This window comes from Terrapene carolina, unplaced genomic scaffold (assembly GCF_002925995.2).
Source record: "Terrapene carolina triunguis isolate 2854851 unplaced genomic scaffold, T_m_triunguis-2.0 Scaffold95, whole genome shotgun sequence".
Lineage (NCBI taxonomy): Eukaryota > Metazoa > Chordata > Testudines > Emydidae > Terrapene > Terrapene triunguis.
The window spans coordinates 47,518,739-47,541,771 of record NW_020664446.1 but is presented as its reverse complement, the minus strand read 5'-3'; the positions used below and the strand labels follow the sequence as shown (position 1 = coordinate 47,541,771).

The following is a 23,033-nucleotide window of genomic DNA, read 5'->3' as shown; positions in this document are numbered from 1 at the left end:
GCTCCATGATTTTTCCAGGGACTGAGGTGAGGCTGACTGGCCTGTAGTTCCCCGGATCCTCCTTCTTCCCTTTTTTAAAGATGGGCACTACATTAGCCTTTTTCCAGTCATCCGGGACCTCCCCCGATTGCCATGAGTTTTCAAAAATACCAGGGCCGATCTAACATCCAAGGAGTGCAGACATTGTTCTTCCCTATCTGCATGCAACTTAAGAGTAGAATACTGATAGAAAAATTGTTTAGCTGAAGTGGAATTGTGAAACCATTTTCGGGAGGAACTTTGAACGTGGGTGCAGCTGCACTTTATCTTTGAAGAAAATTGTATACGAGGGGTTCTGATGTGAGGGCTCGGATCTCCAAAACCCTCTTGGCTGAAGTGAGGGCCACTAAAAAGGCACTTGTAGGTTCAACAGCAAGCATGTCACTAGGGAGGGATGAAGGGCGGGCCTGTCAACTTTGACAGGATGAGATTTAGGTCCCCAGGAGAGATTGATTCCTTCTGAGGGAACACCCTGTCCAGTCCTTTGAGAAAATGGACTACCACTTCACGCAAAAAAACTCCAATCTGTTGTCGACCTTAGGATGGAAGGCTTAAATGACTGCCATGTGGACCTTGATTGAAGAAAGGGCCAGACCTTGTTGTTTCAAGAGCAGAAGGTACTCCAAAATATGTTGCAATAAGCATTGTATAGGCGGAAGCCCACGCTGGGAAGACCAGATGGAGAATCGTTTCCACTTTGCCAGGTAAGTTACCGTGGTGGAATGTTTTCTACTGCCTAGTAGGACTATGAACCTCCTCCAAGCAAGCTTGCTCTTCAGGATTCAGCTGTGAAGGTTCCAGGCTGTCAGATGAAGAGAGCTGAGACGCGGGTGGAGTGAGAGCCAGATTGGTGGCTGCACCAAAAGGCTTAAGAGGGTAGTAAACCAGTGCTGTCTGGGCCACACCAGGACTATAAAGGATGACCTGTGCTCGGTCCTGCTCGATCTTCAACAGAACCTTATGAATTAATGGAATGGGGAGAAAGGTATAATACAGATAAGTTGTCCATGCCACAGGAAGGCATCTGTAAGAGACGCCAGGCCATGGCCCCTCTGGGAGCAAAAATAATGGCATTTTCTGTTGTTGCAGGCAGCAAACAGCTCTATAAGGGGAGTCCCCCACCTCTGGAAGATGTTTCTAGTGATGTCTGGATGAAGGGACCATTCGTGGTAAGTGGAGAAGGACCTGTTGAGGTGATCTGCGAGTTGGTTCTGTATACCCAGCAGGTAAGATGCTTCTAGGTCAGAGGTGGGCAAACTACGGCCTGCGGGCCACATCCAGCCTGCGGGGACCATCCTGCCCAGCCCGAGCTCCCGGCCAAGGAGCCCCCAGCCCCTCCCCCGCTGTCCCACCTCCCCCACAGACATGCCGCTGCGCGGGCAGTGCTCTGGGCAGCGGGGCTGCGCGCTCATGCAAGGCAGTGTGTCTTGCTCCGGCCAGGAGGCGCGGCTCCAGACATGCTGCTCTGAGCGGCATGGTAAGGAGGTCGGGGGGTTGGATATGGAGCAGGAGGTCCTGGGGGGCAGTCAGGGGACAGGTAGTGGGGGCGGTTGAATGGGGCAGAGGTTCGGGGGGCAGGGGATGGGGAACAGGGAGGATTGGATAGGGAGTGGGACAGTCAGGGGACAGGGAGCGGGGGAGTTGAATAGGGGGTGGGGTCCCGGGGGCGGTTAGGGGCGGGGGTCCTGGGAGGAGGCAGTCAGGGGACAAGGAGCAGGGGGGGGTTGGATGGGTGGGGAGTTCGGAGGGGGGCAGTCAGGGGGCGGAAAGTGGGAGGGGTCAGATAGGGGGCGGGGGCCAGGCTGTTTGGGGGGCACAGCCTTCCCTACCTGGCCCTCCATACAGTTTCGCTCCCCAATGTGGCCCTCTGGCCAAAAAGTTTGCCGACCCCTGTTCTAAGTAGATTGAGTATGTAATGCAAAACTCCCACAGTCGGATTGCCTCCTGGCATGGGAGGGAAGAATGCACTGCACCCTGTCTGTTGATGTAGTACATAGGAGTTGTACTGTCTGTGAGAACTGAGACTGCGTTGTCTAATGTGGGTTAAGAACGCCTGGTAGGCCAGGCGAACTGCCCTGTGGTCTCTGTTATTGATATGGAGCGAGAGCTCTTCTTGAGACCACAGGCCTCGAGTCCTAAAATGCCCATGGAGGACTCCCGAACCCAGCACCAAGGCATTGGAGATACATGGATGGTTGGGGCCTCGAAAAAGGTACTCCCGCACAAACTGTTTGTCTGTTCAACCACCAAGTCAGTGAGTCAAGGACAGTAAATACCATGTCCAGATGATGTCACGAGGGTGAATATACCGTGGCCAACCAGGCCTGAAGAGGTCGGAGATGTAGCCTCGTGTGTTGTACCACCTATGTTCACGATGCCATGTGGTCCAGAAGGCTCAAGCACATCTGGACTGTTGTGATCAGATGTGCCTGAAGGAAGCTTATCAAAGTCGAGATTGAGCAGATACGATCCTCTGGAAGCAGGGGCTTCATCTGTTCAGAGTTGAGAACTGCGCTGATAAACTCTATCCTTTGTATAGGGATACGGGTGTACTTCTGGTAATTTATTAATAGGCCTAACACCTGGAAGGCAGACATGCCAAACCCATGGAAAAAAATGCAGAAATTGGGCTTGTTTTTAAGCTTAATTGGCTTGTGAGTTGCTTGTTGGCTAGTTTTTGGCTTGTAGCTTGTTTGACTTGCACTTGATGCAAAGGAGTGGGTACTAACCTCAGATAACAAAAATTGAAGCTGTAAATCAGGATCCAAACCAGTGAGGAGTGCATAGATCACCAGCTCTGGAGGAGAGTAGAGAAGTCGTGACAGCAGTGCCATCTGAGCGTCTTTAAAGTTCTCTTGGATTTGTGATGTTTGATTTTAGGGAGAATTACAACATCTCTAACTTTTTACTTTTGCTGATACAGTAGAACCTCAGACTTACAAACATGTCAGGAATAGTTCGTAACTCTGAACAAAACATTACGGTTGTTCTTTCAAAAGTTTACAATTGAATATTGACTTAATATAGCTTTGAAACATTACTATGCAGAAGAAAAATGCTGCTTTTAACCATCTGAATTTAAATGAAACAAGTACAGAAACAATTTCCTTACCTTACCAAAAAATTAACTTCCCTTTTTTAAAATAGAAATCATAGAAAATCATAGAAATCATAGAATATCAGGGTTGGAAGGGACCTCAGGAGGTCATCTAGTCCAACCCCCTGCTCAAAGCAGGACCAATTCCCAACTAAATCATCCCAGCCAGGGCTTTGTCAAGCAGGGCCTTAAAAACCTCCAAGGAAGGAGATTGCACCACCTCCCTAGGTAACGCATTCCAGTGCTTCACCACCCTCCTAGTGAAATAGTGTTTCCTAATCTCCAACCTAGACCTCCCCCACTGCAACTTGAGACCATTGCTCCTTGTTCTGTCATCTGCCACCACTGAGAACAGCCGAGCTCCATCCTCTTTGGAACCCCCCTTCAGGTAGTTGAAAGCAGCTATCAAATCCCCCCCTCATTCTTCTCTTCTGGAGACTAAACAATCCCAGTTCCCTCAGCCTCTCCTCATAAGTCATGTGCTCCAGATCCCTAATCATTTTTGTTGCCCTCCGCTGGCCTCTTTCCAATTTTTCCACATCCTTCTTGTAGTGTGGGGCCCAATAGTTTTGTTTAACACAGTACTGTACTTGCACTATTTGCTTCATTGTTTTTGTTTCTGCTGCCTGATTGGTACTTCCGATTCCAAATGAAGTGCATGGTTGACTGATCAGTTTGTAACTCTGGTGAAATAACTCTGAGGTTCTACTCTACTGTACGCATTCTCAGCTAATGGCAACATAACATAGCTTTTTATCTAGGAATTATAACAGTTATATAAAAAAGCCAGAATGTTTAATGAGTGGCCTTGAAGGGGAAAAGGAAGAGAAAATGCTTACCCAGCTCAGCCTTGCCATCAGGTCACAATGCAAGGATGAATAGTGCCTGAGAGACTAAGTTAAACACGGTTTGTTATTTCCCATTGCTCTAGCAAACAATGTGTGTTCGCTGGGGGTTTTTTTTTCTGACCAGACTCATGAAAACTCTTGGTCTGACCTTTAATGGTTGGTAACCATTAAAGTACGTTGATTGGCAACTAAATATAGCCTTTATACTAAATATGTTACTTTTTTGCTAGTCAGGAGACTATACTATATATCTATAGACATTTATTTAAGTAATTACATAGCTTAACATACATTTATTCAGATTCCTATTTAGTCTTATGTTGGCAAATGGTCAATAATGCATTTCTTATTTACTAGAAGATTAATTATTTTACTTCTGATTTCTTTCAAGCTGCATTTGGATGAAAACTAGAATTCAATTAAAATGCACAAAACAGCAGTTTAGTTTTTTATTAGTTAAATAAAACTACCTTCATATGCTGAATACATGAGAAAAATGTTATTTTGTCAAAACATTTTTTGCATTTACAACTTACTGACTAAACAAAGGAAGTGTTACCTGTAGTTTGTGAATTGAACTCATTGTTTCATTGACAAAGCCAGAAGAGTACCCAGAAGTCACCTACTACAGGACAGGCCCAACAAAGAAAATAACAGAACGCCACTAGCCGTCACCTTCAGCCCCCAACTAAAACCTCTCCAGCACATCAAAGATCTACAACCTATCCTGAAAGATGATCCTTAACTCTCACAGATCTTGGGAGACAGGCCAGTCCTCGCTTACAGACAGTCTCCCAACCTGAAGCAAATACTCACCAGCTACAGTACGCCATACAACATAAACACTAACCCAGGAACCTATCCATGCAACAAAGCCCGATGCCAACTCTGTCCACATATCTATTCAAGTGACACCATCATAGGACCTCATCACATCAGCCACACCATCAGGGGCTCATTCACCTGCACATCTACCAACGTGATATATGCCATCATCTGCCAGCAATGCCCCTCTGCCATATACGTTGGCCAAACCGGACAATCTCTACGCAAAAGAATAAATGGACACAAATCTGACATCAGGAATCATAACATTCAAAAATCAGTGGGAGAACATTTCAACCTCTCTAGCCACTCAGTGGCAGACTTGAAGGTGGCAATTTTGCAACAAAAAAATTCAAAAACAGACTCCAAAGAGAGACTGCTGAACTTGAATTAATATGCAAATTAGATACAATTAACTTAGGTTTAAACAGATACTGGGAATGGTTGGGTCATTACACTAATTGAATCTATTTTCCCATGTTAAGTATCCTCACACCTTCTATGGGTCATCTCGATTATCACTTCAAAAGTTTTTTTTCTCCTGCTGATGATAGCTCATCTCAATTGACTGGCCTCTTACAGTTGGTATGGCTACTTCCACCCTTTCATGTTCTCTTATGTATAAATATCTTCTTTGTGTGTTCCATTCTATGCATCCGATGAAGTGGGCTGTAGCCCACGAAAGCTTATGCTCAAATAAATTTGTTAGTCTCTAAGGTGCCACAAGTACTGCTGTTCTTTTTGCGGATACAGATTAACAAGGCTGCTACTCTGAAACCTTTCTGGTCACAGTGTCCTTCAAGATTTTAGAACTAGTGGACCTCATCCTCTCACACCTTGTTTTTAGTCACAGACTGGAAGAGGAAAACAAGCTTTTTCAACTCCCAATCATTTTATGAATGAATGAGTCATTGAACTAAACAAACAGAACAGACAAAATGATAAAAAATTCTCCCTGCATCTCCAGAAGATGCTGGTGCTATTAAAAGCTGGTTCAGCTCTTGAACAAACTCTGGTTCCAGGTGTTTCACCAGTGACTTTTACGAGTTCAAGTGATCAGACTCTCTTTAAAATTTCAAGCAGTACACATTTGCTGCAGAATATATTTTAATTGAATTTAAAGGTTTGAATGGGTTGTAGAAAGATTAGGCCTTAATATAAGCTGTCAATGTCAAAATTTAATTTTAAATAGGTTTATTTTTAAAAAGAAAAATGTAAATTCAAAAATCAAATTTAAAAAAAAAAAAAGATTATCTGTCCCTAGTAATTTATTTTGACCTTTGTGTACATTTTGGAAAATTTTAGGGGACAAAATTAAAGCTGGATGGGCAGTGTAAGTCAGGTGTGAGTAAAATTATAAATTTCCCAGAAAACCGAGATGTCATGAATTCCTCTATAAAAATCAAAAACAAGAAACTTGCTGAGAGTACACTCAGCAGAAGCATCACCGCTATAAAAAGAAGAGCCTTTATCAGCTCTCTCCGTTACCCTAAAGAAAGACTGACATACATTTAACACTATGTAAGCAGTAACTGTGTTGCCTCTGAATATCATTACAGAATTTGACACCAAAATGGTCTTTTTTTTCCAGGGAAACCAATTATAAGTATGCAGTGTCTCTGCAGTAATGATATTCTGATACTTTCACATTTAGTTCAATGAAATTTAAAGTCTGCCCCCCTTCACACAAAGAGTTTATAGTGCTTAATTCCGTAATGCTTTTAAGAGTTAATTCTTTGTATTACTATACAGAGATGCGGATAAGAAACTATCCATTGTTATATTTGTATTTATAGTTACTTTAGCCAGATTTCCCATGCCACAAGGATTCAGTACCAATAACTTAAATCTCAATACACTTTAGGGAAAACTAAACATAGTTAAATCAAACATACTGCTAACCTGCCAATACACAGAAGAAATATGTTGATGCTTTTAATTTAGTTCATTATAAAGCACCTGGCTAAATCACAGCTACTGAGAGGAGGTTATTTTCTAAAGTGCCAGGAGTCTAACCATACTTGACAAAAGAAGCTGAAAGTGAGATACAATTGTTCTCTACTCCATTTTGAGAATGCAAATGGTTCTTCTGACAAGCTGACAACTTTCCTTCCTATGCCTGCTGTGTTACATATATACAGAATTGGTAACTCTGTGTGTGTAGACATCTGTTGTCAAGATGCATAGTTAATAAACTGACCGTGTTCTCGTTACATAGCAACTGCATCTCACACTTCAGTGTTCTGATCTTTCTGCTGTATAAATTCATAATGTATTTATATCAAATATTTATCTCCAAAATGTCATATTAGCTTTTCACTGCTGAGTTTATATTTTTTAAATAAATACCCTTTAATACTGTGTTGCTACAGTTCATTTGAGAGATGTGGACAAAATAAATTTCTCTGATAAATTGGGGTGGGGGTACATTCTATACAAGAGAACAATTGAAAACATTCCCCTATGAAGAATTTTTGGCTATTATGTATTAAGTGTTATCAGTTAAGAAATATGGGTTTGAACACCGCCGCAGCAGCAGACCTCTTGCACTATATGGAAAGGATGAAACTGAAGAGAGACTAAGAAAAACAATTTTTAATACATTACTAAGGAGATTCACCCTCATTCTACTCTTCACCTGATCAATTGAGCTGTGATGTCACCTGACGTTTTCATGTTCTGATATAAATTGTGGCCTACCTAACAGATTCACTTACTTCTTACCCTCATATTCTAACAACATACTGCTTCATGGTTGTGTAAAAAATAAAACTTCATTTCATATAATTCCCTTCCAAAGCCGTGGGGGTTTTCTGTTTGTTATGTTCAGTATCTAATGGCTGACAAAGGGTAACTGGAGATATGAGAGTGATTAAGGGAGAAAAGGTGAACACTAAGTTATATTCTATCCTATTATATTCTGCAGGTTTTACCACGAGGCATTAAATTTTTTACACTTTTAAATAGAGTTTTGTTTGTTTTTTTTATTATTATTCTGACATAACAGACAAGAGAACATTTCGTTGTTTTATTTTTCACGTTTATCTTCCGTAAGCCACCCTGTCCCTTTTCAGTTCCTGTAACCTGGGGAAATGTAAGTAATCCACAAAAGGAAGTTGTTTTGCTCTTGTATTTCAGACATTTCTTGATCATTTGCAAGGCTCTGTCAAACTTCAATGAATGGTCATGCAGGCTACTATCCCAAATTTTCAAAAGCTACTGATGACTTCAGTGTTTCAAGGAAGATTGAGAAAGAAAAGTGTCTAGTCTAGGTGATAATTAGAGGAAGCTATTGTCATAATAACCAGGCCATTTTCCTGGTGGAAAAGGATCTGTATGGGGGGTTTTAAAAATTGGCTCTGCCTCTGAAGGCTGGAGGAATTAGCCTCCCTATCTGAGTGAGTCAGTCAAAGTAAAGCTCAAACTGAGAACTCAGAGAAAGATATATTGGACTTGGGGGGGTTAACATGCAGAAGTCTCTTCAGAGTTTGTCTGGAAGGCCACATCTGATGTGGAGAAGGGACTATGATATACTGAAATTGTATACGAGATACTATAGGATAATGATGTTAAGCAACTTTGTATGATGAGGGATGTTAGTTACTGAACTGTATGTTTGCTAAATTCTTAGCAAAATTTCATTAACAATGTTTTGTACTTTTGAGGGAGAGGAGGGTGTTTTTAAAGAAAAATACTAGCATTATTCGTCAAACAGAAGTAGACAGCAGTGTAGTGCCATGTTCTGTGGACTAGACTGGGCTCTGCATCCCAGAGTGTAGAGAAACTTGCATATTATACAGAGTTTAAATTTTGATCCCAGGGAAGAAGATGACAAAACAAAAAAGCTGCCAATACTACTGGGACATTGCCATTGCCATCTTGAAAAAGAAAAATATTTTAAAAAGATGTGAGTTAAATTGCGGGGGACCAATTATATTTCAAAATGCATGTGCCAAGAAAAAAAAAATCCTGTATCTGAAGCAGTGAACTACTCTGAATTAACAGAAAAATCACATACCATGTAGTCAAAAATATAAATTTCTAATACTTATAAAAACAATTTGGATAACCAAGTTTCTTTAAAACTTCTCATTGAAGACCAAGAGAAGTTTGAAGTTTTACAAAAATGCCTTTTAAATCAGAGGTGCAAAATAAGCACTTACTATTGAACAAGACCTTTCACAAACACACACATCTCAAGAATGGACAAACTGAATTTCAAACATACCAAAAACGCAGTCATAATTTATTGAGTACACAAGGGAAATTTCAGTCTAAATGATACAGTACTGGCTACAGAAAATACAGAAAGTAGTCTTTAGCTACTATGTTCCTCATTTTATAAAATTACAAGAAGTGAAAAAAAAACCAGCACATTTTTAAAAGACTGAACTGGTAATTCAATTTGATGCTAAATTTAAACTTTACTATTATCATCAGCTAGAGATTTAGTCAGTCAGATTTAAAAAAACCCACTGTTTTCACAACTGTATCCCCGCAATGCAAGGAACATTTACACAATGGTAAGTTTTCAAAAGCCAAATGTATAAAAAGTGATGTACGTCTTTTGAATTTTCCATATACACTTTAAAGCCATGTATAAAATGAGAATACAGCATTTTGATGGGTCAAGACAAGAAAAACAATTTATCTCAAGTAACTCTATACTGAAACTATGGTTTAGGTGGCTAAATAAAATCATGTAATAAGATATATGTGGATCATCACCACTACACTGAAAAGGATGAATATTAAACAGCTGCTGCTATCTTCTAACAAATTCAACAAGGCTTGTAAAAAGAGGCGCAAAGGATTTCTTAAACTGGCCATCCTGTCCAAAGTGGCCTTAATCATACTAGTATTTCAGCAGCAGATTGAAAAATAGCAACATAATGGGGATATCACAATTTCAGAACACTAAGAGATCTTGAACCTGTCAGAATTGCCTGACAGTCATTATACATTTAACAAAATTGTTTTTCAGTTAAGCTTTAAGTTCACTTAGTGGTTTGGCAGGACATACTATACTACAAATGGCTAAAGGAAAGGGAATGATACTGGGAATAAATTACTTAATCCATGATCATTGTGCCCTAGGCACATCAGAACCTCTGTATCATTCACTTATTTTTAATATGAAGACAGTTACTTTTATTGTATTCTGAAAATTACATCTTCACAGTGTTGGGAAACAAAGTATTAAAGAGTACTCTGAGAAAATGACTCAGCTACCAAAAAATTTAAGCGTAGTTGAAACAGACAGATATAACTCCAATATATTTGAAAGGCAGGGGAAGTTCATTATATCATCAGTTTAACAACACGTATCTATCAATCCACAAAGGGATATTTCTGTTAATTACTTTTACTGGAATATTCCAATGCCAGACCACACAACCGTTTTACACAGCACGTTTAGGAGAGGAAGACTAGAAAACTAAGCTCAGAGACCTGATGGCAACACCAGCTTGATGGCTACCAAGCTTCAGATGAATAGCCTAATAAGAAGTTTGACTGCCAGTAACTATGATTAACCACCATGAGTTATCTTGTCTCAGCAGAAAAACAATTAAGGGTAACAAAGAAAAATTCTGGTCCCCACTATTCTTTCCAAGGCCCTACAACTGCTCTTGATAGCTAAGCAAATGGACATCTCTTTGGGGTTAAAAGGAATGATGTATCAAATTGACTTGGACCAAAGTGAGATCACAGGAAGAAATAGGAGGATTTATACTATGAAGCAACCTGCTATCCACTGTCAAAAATATTAAAAGATGAACTCCTCTGAAAAAGAACCAGATGGGAAACAGATGCTATAGAGGGCTATCAGTCAGGGACACAGACTAAACACTCAAATCTCCTGAACAACTCTCTCTCTCTCTCTCTCTCCCCCCCCCCCCCCCCCGCCCCAGATCCCGAAAAAGAAATGCAGGTATGGTCATAGACACAAGATGGCATTAAGGTCTTTATCCCAGGACCAGATCACAGATGTCCTTCAAACATGAAGTTGACATTGGAGAAGCAGTAGCAACACTATAATCGAAGTTAAGAGGAAGGATGGTTTAGGGTGCTAGTTTGAGACTTGGGCTGAATACCCTGCTCCACCACAGGCCCCTATGGGACCGTGAGCAAGACAGAGTCTCTGCGTCTCAGGTTAAGAGTATGTCTGCCCTGCAGCTGGGAGGTGTGATTCCCAGGGCAGGCTGACAGATGCAAGCTAGCACAATAGCAGCCTGGGCAGCAGCTCATGCTAGCCGCCTGATTCCAAACTCAGGTGGCAAGACAGAGCTGTCACCTCAGCCATCTTGTCCACACTGCTACTTTTAGTGCACTAGGACAAGTAGAGCTAGCACGAGTATTTACCTGCACAGGGAATCATACCTACCCACTGCAATACAGACCACTCTTAGTGCCCCATCTGTAACATGGGGATAAGTAATATTTCCCTACCTCACAGGGGAGTTCAGAGATAAATTAGAGACTGTGAGGTGCTCAGATTATGGAAATGAGGGCCTATAATAATCTACATAAATAGGCAAGAATTCAGCCTCTGTTTTGTTAGGAAAACAGTTTAACCCCAAATTTACAACACACAGTCTGAGTAAATCTTAGTTTGAGTTCTAATCAATTAAAAATAAATTTTAAAGAAGTTAAGATTTTTAATTTCAATTTTTGGGCCCCCTATACCTTAAAAGCTACAGACAGTAGAAAGTTTAAAATGTGTATATAGTCAGATTTAGGGTCTCCCTCTTCCTGGTGATACATAATTATTTTATTAACACAAAGAAAAATAGTGTTAGTCACCATAACTGAAAACTTCTGCACGACAGAGCTGATGGATGACATGTCAGCTACTTCTGTTGGATAACATGGCATATGGAAGCTTTTAAAATAAGCTAGAGGGGAAAAGCTTTGAAGCAAGTTGGGGAAAAAGGACTCCTGCAGTATTTGTGTTGCTTCTTGGATGAGGCTCTCTGACAAAGAAACAGCTATTTTGATGAAGACCAGGATCTTTGACAAAGTCCCAAACCAGCTCAGGAGCACAACTCGTGAAAGTGTTCAGTCAGCTCCAGAACAGCCTAATTTTTGTCAAAGTAGCTGTTGCGCTGTTGAAGATCCTATCCTTTATAAAAGAGAAATATTAATGTTATTCGTCATAAATAAAAAAGAAGCTTTGGTTACTTTTGTTCACCAACATACCATTTGGCAGACTTTCAAATCAACAATCTGAATTTGCAAAAAAGGAAATGGTGGCTAAGCCAGCCAATAAAAATTGGCTACAGAAAAACCTGGAACGCTTATTAGGAAAAAGGAACAGAGACAAGAACAAGAGAACTTTGAGTTCCTCTGAGTTACTGGGCCAACGTAATCATTGAAAGCAGGCAAGTTTCTGACCAAGAAGGAAAAAAAGGCAAGACATATAGAGGCCCCAGGAAACACCCCAGTCCCCAAACATGAGAGAATGTAAGCATGGTAGTGGAGAAATTCAGTCTCTGTGGTGGCAGGGAGTTTGGGGGAAAAGGGTAGGGGAGAATTAGCATTCCCAATAAGACAGAGTTAAAGTTGTGATGCATTATTTGTTGTGATTAGTGGTTGTGCTAGAGTTGAGGAGTGTGCCTATAAGTGGGGGAGTAGAAGTTGAGTACTTTTTCATTCCTCAACTTATTTCATTGCTTTGGTTGTTACATTAGCTATCTTTATTCCTGGGGGAATTCTGCGCCACTGCGCATGCGCAGAATTAATGGCTCCCGCAGACTTCTTTGCTTCCCCGCAGAAAAATGATGGGGAAGCAAAGGAAAGCCACAAAAGCGGGCACGCAACTCTCCCCAGCAGTATGTTTCAGGTGCCTACGGCAGCCGGTAAAGAAGTAAGTCACTGTGGGGCAGATGGCGTGACTGGGGAAGACCCGGCTGGTGGCTCCTACCCTTGTGCTGGGCTCACATGCTAGTCCCAGCTAGGCTGTGGAGGATGGGACTTCCTCTTCCCCTGCATGGCATCTGGGGCTGGGTCAAACCCAGCCCCAGATTTCTCCCCCATCTGTAGGAAGCACTGCAAATTCCCCCTTCCCCACACCCATCACTCCTTAGCTGCAGTGGGAGGGATCCCTGTATAGGGAGCTGCTCCCCCATCCGCCCAACCCCCATGCATCCAGACCCCCCTCATACCTACACCCTCCAGCTAAGCCTCGCCGCCCCACACTCAGAACCCCCTCCTGATGAGCCCCACTCCGCCTGCACCTGGAACACCCCAAGGCGCAACCTATACCCAGATCCCCATCCCATCAAGTCACAAGCAGCTGTACCAGGATCCCCATCCCACTGAGCTCCACTCCCCCAGCATCTGGACCCCTCAGTGAGCTCCCCACACCCAGACACCCCGCCAAGCTCTATCCCCCCCTTCGCAGACCCTCCCTGCTGAGCCCCAACCACCTTCACGTGGACACACACACCCCCAAGTCCCATTACTGTTTCACCCAGAACCCCCCCCAACAAGCCCGTGTATCCAGATCTCCACCCCGCACCCAGATCCCCCACTCAGCCACCCGCACCGAGATTGCCCCACAAAGAACCCTCTCAACTCACACTTGGATCCCCCTATACTAAGCCCCTCAACACTTGGATCCTGCCAGCCCACACCTGATGCACCTGGCATAGAGGGGCAGGGCTCTGGGGTGTTTCTGGGGCAGGCCCAGTTCTTGTGCTGGTGTCACAGTTGGGTGCAGGCTCACCTCTGAGTCCATGTCGGGGGGGGGGGTGGGAGGGAGAGAAAGCTGCACTGAGGATCTCCCACCTCTGTGCAGCCAGTGGCCTGTGCTCCTCAATGACATGCTGGAGCCTCACATTTATTTGACAAATAAAATTTGCAGAATTTTAAAATATTGTGTGCCGAATTTTAAATTTGTTGGCACAAAATGCTCTCAGGAGTAATCTTATGCATGGACCAGATTTAGAATCATAGAATATCAGGGTTGGAAGGGACCTCAGGAGGTCATCTAGTCCAACCCTCTGCTCAAAGCAGGACCAATCCCCAGACAGATTTTTGCTGATCCCTAAATGACCCCCTCAAGGATTGAACTCACAACCCTGGGTTTAGTAGGCCAATGCTCAGACCACTGAGCTATCCCTCCGCCGAGTAAAACAGTTGCCCTCTCTGAGGCTTGTACTCAGGACCTTCAGATTATGAGATTGACACGCTGCCAACTGCACTGAGAAAGCTGAGCTGCAAAGATGCTTTGTGTTTTTTTTTTATTTGTTTTTAAATATCAATACAGGTAGTTTACCTTGAGTGTCGCAACATAGTGATTATCCTCTGCATATTCCTAGATCTTCATTACCACCAACCTGGCCTCCTGTTCTGAGGGAACACAAATTAGCTCATCATTGAGAGAGGTCTGTTTGTACACAGTGTTTCTATTTGACGTGCTGAAGGTAGGACCCCAATTACTATCAACTACCTCCAGGGAGTAGTGGCCACTTTGAAGATATAATTTTTAATTTAATGCCCTCCAAGAAAAAAAAACTGTGATGCCCAAGCAGTTTCATAAAGATGTAGTGAGACAAAGAACAAACAATATAAACAGCACAAGTATATATGGACAAAAATTAGAACGCCCACGGCACAAAACAAGAATAAACAAGCTACAGATATGAAGGGTAACAAGAGAACAATCTACAAATACATTAAAAGCAAGAGGAAGACCAAGGGACAAGGTAGACCCATTACTCAATAAAGGGGGGGGGAGAGAATCAATAAGAGAAAGTGTGGAAATGGCAGAAGTGCCAAATGACTTTTTTGTTTCAGTTTTCACCAAAAAGGTTAGTAGTGATTGGATGTCCAACATAGTGAATGCCAGTGAAAATGAGGTAGGATCAGATGCTAAAATAAGGAAAAAACAAGTTAAAAATTACTTAAGACAAATTAGATGTCTTCAAGTCAACAGGTCCTGATGAAATACACCCTAGAATACTCATGGAGCTGACTGAAGAGATATCTGAGCCATTAGCTATTATCTTCAAAAAGTAATGGAAGACAGGAGAGATTGCAGAGGATTGGAAAAGGGCAAATATAATGCCCATCTATAAAAAGGGAAATAAGGACAACCTGGGGAATTACAGATCAGTCATCTTAACTTCAGTACCCGAAAAAGATAATGGAGCAAATAATCAAGCAATCAATTTGCAAACACCTAGAAGATATTAAGCTGATAAGTAACAGTCAGCATGGATTTGTCAAGAACAAACAGTGTCAAACCAACCTAATAGATCAGCCAGTTGTTGAGCTATGGGTAGAACTGGATCCTTAGATAAGTTTCCACAACTGCCAGCCACTTGGTAATTAACCTTGTGTTGTGGAAAGACCAAAGGGTAGGACGCGGTACTGGTAGTGAGATGTTCCTACTTGGATTGTGAGTTATTTCCTGTGACCTTAGAGTATGAAAATAAGAAAACAGACATCTTGAGGATCCAGTGAGGGAATTACAGAAGTCAAAGGCACCATCCTGAATATGCACTGATGGATGAACCTGTTGAGACATCAAAGATCATCTTCCTATCTTCTTTAGAATGAAAAAATCATGGGTATCAAACTTCCTGCCCCTGAATTCTAAGGGCACTTCTGAGATGCAAGAAAATCCACCTCCTATTTCAATAATATCTTGGGAGGAGGGTCACTGAAGAGGGGTGAGAAGTAAGGGTAGGAAGAGACTAGAATTGCATGACACACTCTGTGACCCACTGGTCTGCAGTGATCTCAGTCTAGCATTCCTGATTTAAAAAAAAAAAAAAAAAGGCAGCAGCAAAAAGGAGGATGGTGGAGGGCTGGGGGGCAAATTGACAGTCATACTTCAAAGGTTCTGGCAAGCTCTCAACTGTGGCATGACATCGGCTGTCAAGAGGAAGATTAAGTGTGGTGTAGCTGAGGAAGAGGTGATGGGTAATCTGAACTGGAACTGCTCCTTTTTTTTCAGTGCCTCTGATTGTCAGGAATGAGGGCCTGCCTGCAGCTGAGCCTGAGACTAGCTAATTCCATCTCCAGGCAGACTAATAAGCGCAGATGGGCTACAACAGAACCACATGATTGGCTGAAGGAAGCCAGCAGGATGATTGGCTGAAGGAAGCCAGCAGGCATGCTCTTAAGCCAGCAGCACCAGCATGTCATTGGCTGCTCAACCCTTTGTCCACAGCTGCAATCATCCCTGGGCCTGCCTCCTGCTCAGCCCTACTCCAGCCTTGATCTCACCAAGCCTCCAAACCCTTGCTCCAGTCTGATTTCCTGATTCACCCATTTACCCCAGTTCCAACCCTTGACTACAGCTCCTGACTCTGGTCTCTTGACTCCTGATTCCTGACTCCAGGCTCCACTTCTCAGCTCTTGTTCCTCATTTCACCTTGCTCCAACCACTAGGCCACACCACTCATGCTTTGGTCCAGACACTGATGCCTTCTGTCGTTGATTATAGTATGAAGACGTGGTCTGAAGGAGGTTTGAGGTCTGGCTTGCTTTCTTCTTGGGGTGGCAGTATGTAAGCCCATTGAGAACCATGCAAACCGGTTCATTCTCAAGTTCTTAATGAGTAGAGGGCTTCATCAGTCTTTGAGCTGAAGAAGTCATGACCCTCAAATGGAAGATTATTTATCATGGTTTGGATCTCAAAGGGTATTCCCAATGACTGGAGCCAGAAGAATTTTGATACCTCAAATGTGACAATGGTGAGTGTAGACGTATCGGGTGCATCTAAAGCAGCCTCCAAGAAAGTGGCAGCCATCAGCTACACTTCTAGCATTATGGATTTTAATTCTTCCCTGTACTTCTAAAGGAATCTTTCCAAAAGAAAGTGAGAATTTATCCCAGTATGGAAAGTCATTTTACCAAAAGCACCTAGTGGTAAGCAATGCACATCTGTAGAGGGGCAAAAGATTAGACTTATTTTAATTTTTATTTTTTGGAGGGACAAACAGAGTTTCTTAGGATCCTTGTCCCTAGGTGTTGTTTTAGGAGGCCCCTTCTGTTAAGATCTTTCCCGAACAGCCACTACGACAACAGCCTGACAGCAGATGAAAATCAGAGTACTCACAGCCCTTAGGAGTAACTTGGTTCTGCGTATGTACCCTCTTGAAAGTTGCAGGCACTGATGATGCTGAAGCCTGCCACAAAAGTCCTTAGCAGGCTGTAAAAATCCTTCATTAATAAGCATAGCAAGTTTCCTAGGCATGGAAACATGCAAATGTCTAGTGGCTTGTGAGACTTCTCTTGCACTACTTCCAATGGGACATCAAGGGTCCCAGCAATGCATATCATCGGATCTTGGAACCTCTCAAAGACATCTGCAGGACAAGACATAAAAGGGACTTATGGCTTCATCAGGGGAGGATGATAAAATTGCTGCTGGGGTAAATTTTTCCTCCACCTCTGCCTGTTGATCCTTCTCCCTCTTACGGGAAGGTGGGAGCAAAAGATGGTTGTTTGCAATCATATGGCTGCATACCTCAGGGCACCCAGTAGGACAATGACTGAGGAACATATGGATACCAGACTGGTGGACACACAAGGGGGAGTCTGGTCCCTCAGAAACCCACACAACTCACCTGCCCAAAGAGAGGTCTCTGGAGGACCTCCTTAACTCCCAAGTGTGGTGGCAATGGAGGGGAAGGTACATGTGCAGGATAAGAGTCCATTCTACATCTCAATGTGGAAGAAGACAACAAATACACCTCTTCTAGTTCTGGGAAACCCATTCTGATGTGCTATGGCTCTCATGCATTCTTTGTATCTGGGTAGGGAAAGTAGATTATCCCAATGTCTCAACTGCCATGTGCAGTACCATGGTTTTGGTGACCAACGGCCAAGTTAGCACTGCTTATGTCGTACGAGAACAAGGGGGATTCCAATACTGTGCACACAGACAGGTCACTTGGTGCTGAATAGCCCATTGGAGGTGAAAGGGATGGTACAGTGAAAGTTGAGGCTGAAGTGAAGGTGGTAAGCAGATTTAGCTAGTATCCCAGGCACTGTTTTTGTTGCTGGTATGAGGTGCCATAGGGACCCATCTTAAGCCACTGGCCACCCTTTGGCTGCAGAACTTGAGACAAGTCTAAGATGTTAAACTCGTGTCTCTGTTCCAAAGGTTCTGGAGAGGAAGAACTCTCTCTAGTTTCTGGGGAAATGCTCCGTTCTACCTCTTCTTGACACATGAATCAAAATCAACAATTGGAGTGTCTCACATGTTTCACAGTTGGAGCTTGGAGGGAGGACTGAGGTGGAGCGGGGGTGAAGGGGGGGGGGCATGAGTGGAAGAGGCGAGAGAGGAAGTAGCCTCCCTGAGAGGAAGTTTCACCGGATGCCCACGCCTACGAGATCTAAAGCAGCTAAATGACCACTCCCCACTAGTTAAACAGGAACAGTAAGTCGGATAGACACAAAGTTCCCTAGAACAATGTCCTAAGCACTCAGGGTTTTTTGTTTTTCTGCTTACACTTGCTGAAAAGAGTACATTCACAATATGGGCTTCCACAGGAAGAACATAGGAATGACCACACTGGGTCAGACCAATGATCCAGCTAGCCCAGTATTCTGTCTTCCACCAATGTCCAATGCCAGATGCTTCAAAGGCAGTGAACAGAACAGGTTAATTTATCAAGCGATCCATTCCTTGTCACCCAGTCCTAGCTTCTAGCAGTCAGAGATTTTGGGACACCAGGAGCATGGGGTTGCGTCCCAGACCATCTTGGCTAACAGCCATTGATGGGTATATACTTCGTGAACTTATTTTTAACCTAGTTATACTTTTGGCCTTTATATATCAAATCAAAAATTGATTCTTAAAATAAGTAATTTGCAGTCTGCTTTTATAAACTTGCTCCCACGAAAAGGGGGGGGGGAAAAAATCGGTCAATAATGCAAAATAAGGACATGTTAAGTTTGAGCAGGACTGGAATCTAACATCATAAGTCATGTTTTAACAACAATGATAATTACTTTTAAAATTCCAATATTACAATTTTGATTTTTAGAAACTACAAAGATAATTACTAAAGAAAATATTTAACTACAATAAGCATTTGTTTGCATGAATACGTTTAAAACTGTTATAGTATAAGATCTCAGTTCAGGGGCGCTAGAACAATTTTTATAGTGGGGGTGCTGAGAGCCATTGAACCAAACTGTAAATGCCATAAAATGGAAGCCACTTCACGCCAGGGAGTATGGCAGCACTCCTAGTTCCAGCATCTATGTCTCAGCTACATACTGGTTTAAGTACATGAAATGGGAAAAAAAAAAAAAAAAAAAAAAAACCTGTAGAAAACACTAAATCAGTTTAACTGACAGCTTCAAGAAGCCTCTCTCAGATCAAGGTCAGATTCATCTGCCCAATTAGAAACATCATAAAGAGCTCGGCATCAATAAGTAGCCTTCAGCTGTCCTGATGTTCCAGCTTCTGCATTCCCAGTGAGACATATACAGGAAGCATACCCTGATGGGAGACTACCCAAAAGAAATAGCTATGTTTAATTCTTTTGAGCTGAGCAAGAGAAAAGTCATCTTTAACAAGGTTTTTACTACAACATCCAAAATGTCTTGGTGTATATAAACAGTATTAAAACAACTAGGCCAGAAACTTATTACATATAGCCTTTAGTGGGGGGTTTTAAGTCTCACAGTACAGTAGAACATCAGTTATGAACACCTCAGGAATGGAGGTTGTTCATAACTCTGAACAAAACGTTATCATTCTTCTTTGAAAAGTTTACAACTGAGCATTAATTTAACACACCTTTGAAACTTTATTAGGCAAAAGAAAATTGCTGCTTTTAACCATTTTTATTTAAATGAAACAAGCACAGAAACAGTTTCCTTACCTTTCCCCCCCAAACTTTCCCTTTATTTGTTTAGTTGTTTACATTTAACACAGCACTGTACTATATTTGGTGGTTTTGCTTTTTTTCCCCCATCTTGGCTATTGACTGATTGCATACTTCCAGTTCCAAATGAGGTGTGTGATTGACAGTCAGTTCATAACTTTGAGGTTCTACTGTATGAGACTCTTCAGAATAGCCCTAGAAGCAACAGATACTACTTTGGAAAAGAAATCAATTTAGCTAAACATTCATCTACTTCTGAAATTTATTTGCTGAAACATTTGAAGGAGTTTATTACCTCACTATTGATAGGGCTAGAAATCAGAGGGGGAAGCTAAGGTGTATCCTTAGCTCTTATTTTAAGAATTTATTTGAGAAAGCACCTATCAATCTTTTACCAGAGAACAAAACCAATACAGGTAAAGAAAGCAATATTGCATAAATGAGCAGAAGAGATTTAGTCTTGCTACTTAACAGATCATCTGCCTGCATATATTCCAGGTTATACCGTCTTACTTTAATGACAAGTTTTTACTATTTTGTATTCCTGTTAGCAAGGCACAGACAACAAAGCTATATAAGAACTGAAGGTTACTTAGTTGTAACCAGAGTTCTTCACACTGGTCTCTGCATATTCATACTCTTGGGACTTTCTCCAACCAGTGCAGCAGGATAATTGAACATGTAGCAGTATCCCCACTTCCACGCCTTCCCCATCTAACCCTCAGTGCACTTCAGTGTGAGAGTATAAGGGGTGTGGTGCCACTGCCAACTCAGTTCCTTCCACCTTTAAAATGGGAAAACCTAGATATTTTAATTTGGACTCCTCAGGGGAGGGAAGCTTGGCAAGCAGTGCAAATATGACGATTCCATATCAAAGACCTCTGGTTACAAATAAGTAGGGTGACCAGACAGCAAGTGTGAAAAATCGGGACGGGGGAGGGAGGTAAGAGGAGCCTATATAAGAAAAAGACCCAAAAATCGTGACTGTCCCTATAAAAATCGGGACATCTGGTCACCCTACAAATAAGTAATCTTCAGTACTTCTTTCGGTAGCCTCTGCATATTCCCACTTTTGGGATGTAGGAATGTGGAGTTTTTCTTAAAAAAGTATTGGAGTACTGCTATACCAAACTGGCCATCCAACTTGGATAATATATCCAGTGCATAATGCTTCATTAAAGTATGAATTGACTTCCAGCTTTGCATATCTCAATAAAAAAATGAGTTTATTAAAAGCTGCAGATTTAACCACTGTCCTAACAGAATGAGCTCTAAACGGAGTAAGAGTAAGAAGAGAAGCTCCTCTATAGCACTCTTCAATGAGCTGTCTAACCCACCTAGACAGGGACTAAGACGAAATGGCTTTTCCTTTGGGATTAACAGCACATGAAACGAATAACTCATATAGAAGAAAGTTTTAAGTCTTCTTCCAAGTAATATGATAGTACTCTTGACATTCAACAAATGTAACATGACCTTCCGTTTAGATGAAGGAAGCTTTGGAAAGAAAAACAGCGATAGATTAATGGTTTGATTTGCATAAAATTCAGAACCAACTTCAGGAAAACATTTAGGGTGTGCTCTAAGAAACACCTTGTCCTTATAAAAAGTAGTATGGGGGAGGAGGGTGTCACCATGCCTCAGTAGCTCACAGCTGAGAATATTCAGGACAGACTGCTGAGAAGTAGGACAGACAACAAACTGGCGGTTATTCTATCGTTAGCGTTTACCAAACCAGTAACATAAATGAGCTTCTGTTTGCCACCCCAGTGAACAAGAAGCCAAAAACACAGTCACCTTAGGCATTCTAGTCCTTGGCTCATCACCCCAACATTGGACAATATGATGAGTGGTTAGTGAAAACCAATTTCATTAGACATAGGGACCTTATAATCCTAAGGGATCAGCCACTTAGCCAAGTCAATATATAACTCAGATTTTACCCAATATTCACACTGATGCCAATCTTTTAGTAACTAAAAACTAAAGGTTTAATAATAAAAGAAGAGTGATAACTGTTAATAGATCATATGCATACAAATGACTGCAAAGTTCTTGTATCAGGTTTATAGCACTGATGGAATAAACTGCTAGCTTGCAATAGTCTCTCTAAAATCACCCAAACAGATTGGGGGTTATCAGTCCTTGTTCAAAGCTTCCTGTAAGAAATCCAGTCCAGATAAGTGAAGCAGGAAATGAAGACAAAATGCACGTTTCAGGTGCCTTTTTATATCCTCTGCCACGTGCATGGAAATTTACTGTCCCAAACAAAGTCCACAGCCCGTTTGTAAAAAGTTACTGGCCCAAGATGAAGTACAGAGTCACATGGCATATCACATGCCCTTACATGTTTTGTTGAATCACAGAGGGTGGCCATTGGCCCCTCGGAGTCTGAGATGTCCGCAAGAAGACCTATTAGGGCAGTATGAGTTTCTTCTATGGCCCACTGTTAGAGTGAAGTGTCCTTAATGGGCTATCAACACACAGCTTTCTAGCCTGGATGTAAGTCCTATCGGGTGGGTATCACCTAGGAATACAACAGATTTCAGATACAAATGTAGAGCCAATCTTCATAACTTCAGATACAGAGATGATGCATGGATTTAACCAGAATAACCATACTAGATAGGCACTAATTTTTCCATTGCTATCTTACATGATACAGTTTGTATAAGATTTATGGAAACTTGTTACTATTGTTACAGTAATATAAATGGTCATCTCTCTCTTACACTGCATCACAAGAGTCCACCACAAATGCAGGTAGTTCACTAATTCTTCTTGCAGAAGGAATCGCTATTATAAAAGCTGTCTTCACAGAAATAGAACAAAGAGCAGCTCACTATATGTTCAAATGGTAGCAACATCAGCTGTATCAAAACTAAATGAAATACCATGAAGCAACAGGGTCCCACACTGGGTGATGCAGGATAGTCCTTTCAAAAAGTTCCTGACCAACCTATGTGAATAAATACATTTGCCATTAACTTGAGTATGGTATGCTGCTAAATGAACCTTAAAGGGCAGATACAACTCATTTATTTTTAATTGTAACTGATATTCCAGAATAAATGGTACTGGAGCTGAAACTGGGTCAGCACCTCTCCCACTTGTCTACAAAACAACTCCTTCCACTTGAACTATTTTTTTTCTAGTTGATAGTTTTCTGGCATTATTTAAAACTCTTTGCACCTCAAATAGCACAATCTTTCTATTTCTGTCAAAGACCTATCACCCAAGCCTTCAAATATAATGCCTGGAGATCTGGGTTGAATACCTTCCCTTTCCGTCCTCACCCCCGGGAATAGCAAATCCATTGATAATAAGAGCATTTTGTAGTTGCTTTTGAATAAAAGGAGTTACTCG

At 41.9% G+C, this 23,033-nt stretch overlaps 1 protein-coding gene across 2 annotated transcripts in view; it reads right to left on the bottom strand.

The window, feature by feature from the left end:
• JMJD1C (jumonji domain containing 1C) overlaps positions 1-23,033 on the bottom strand; it is a 352,929-nt gene that overhangs the window by 267,604 nt on the left and 62,292 nt on the right. The window lies entirely within an intron of this gene.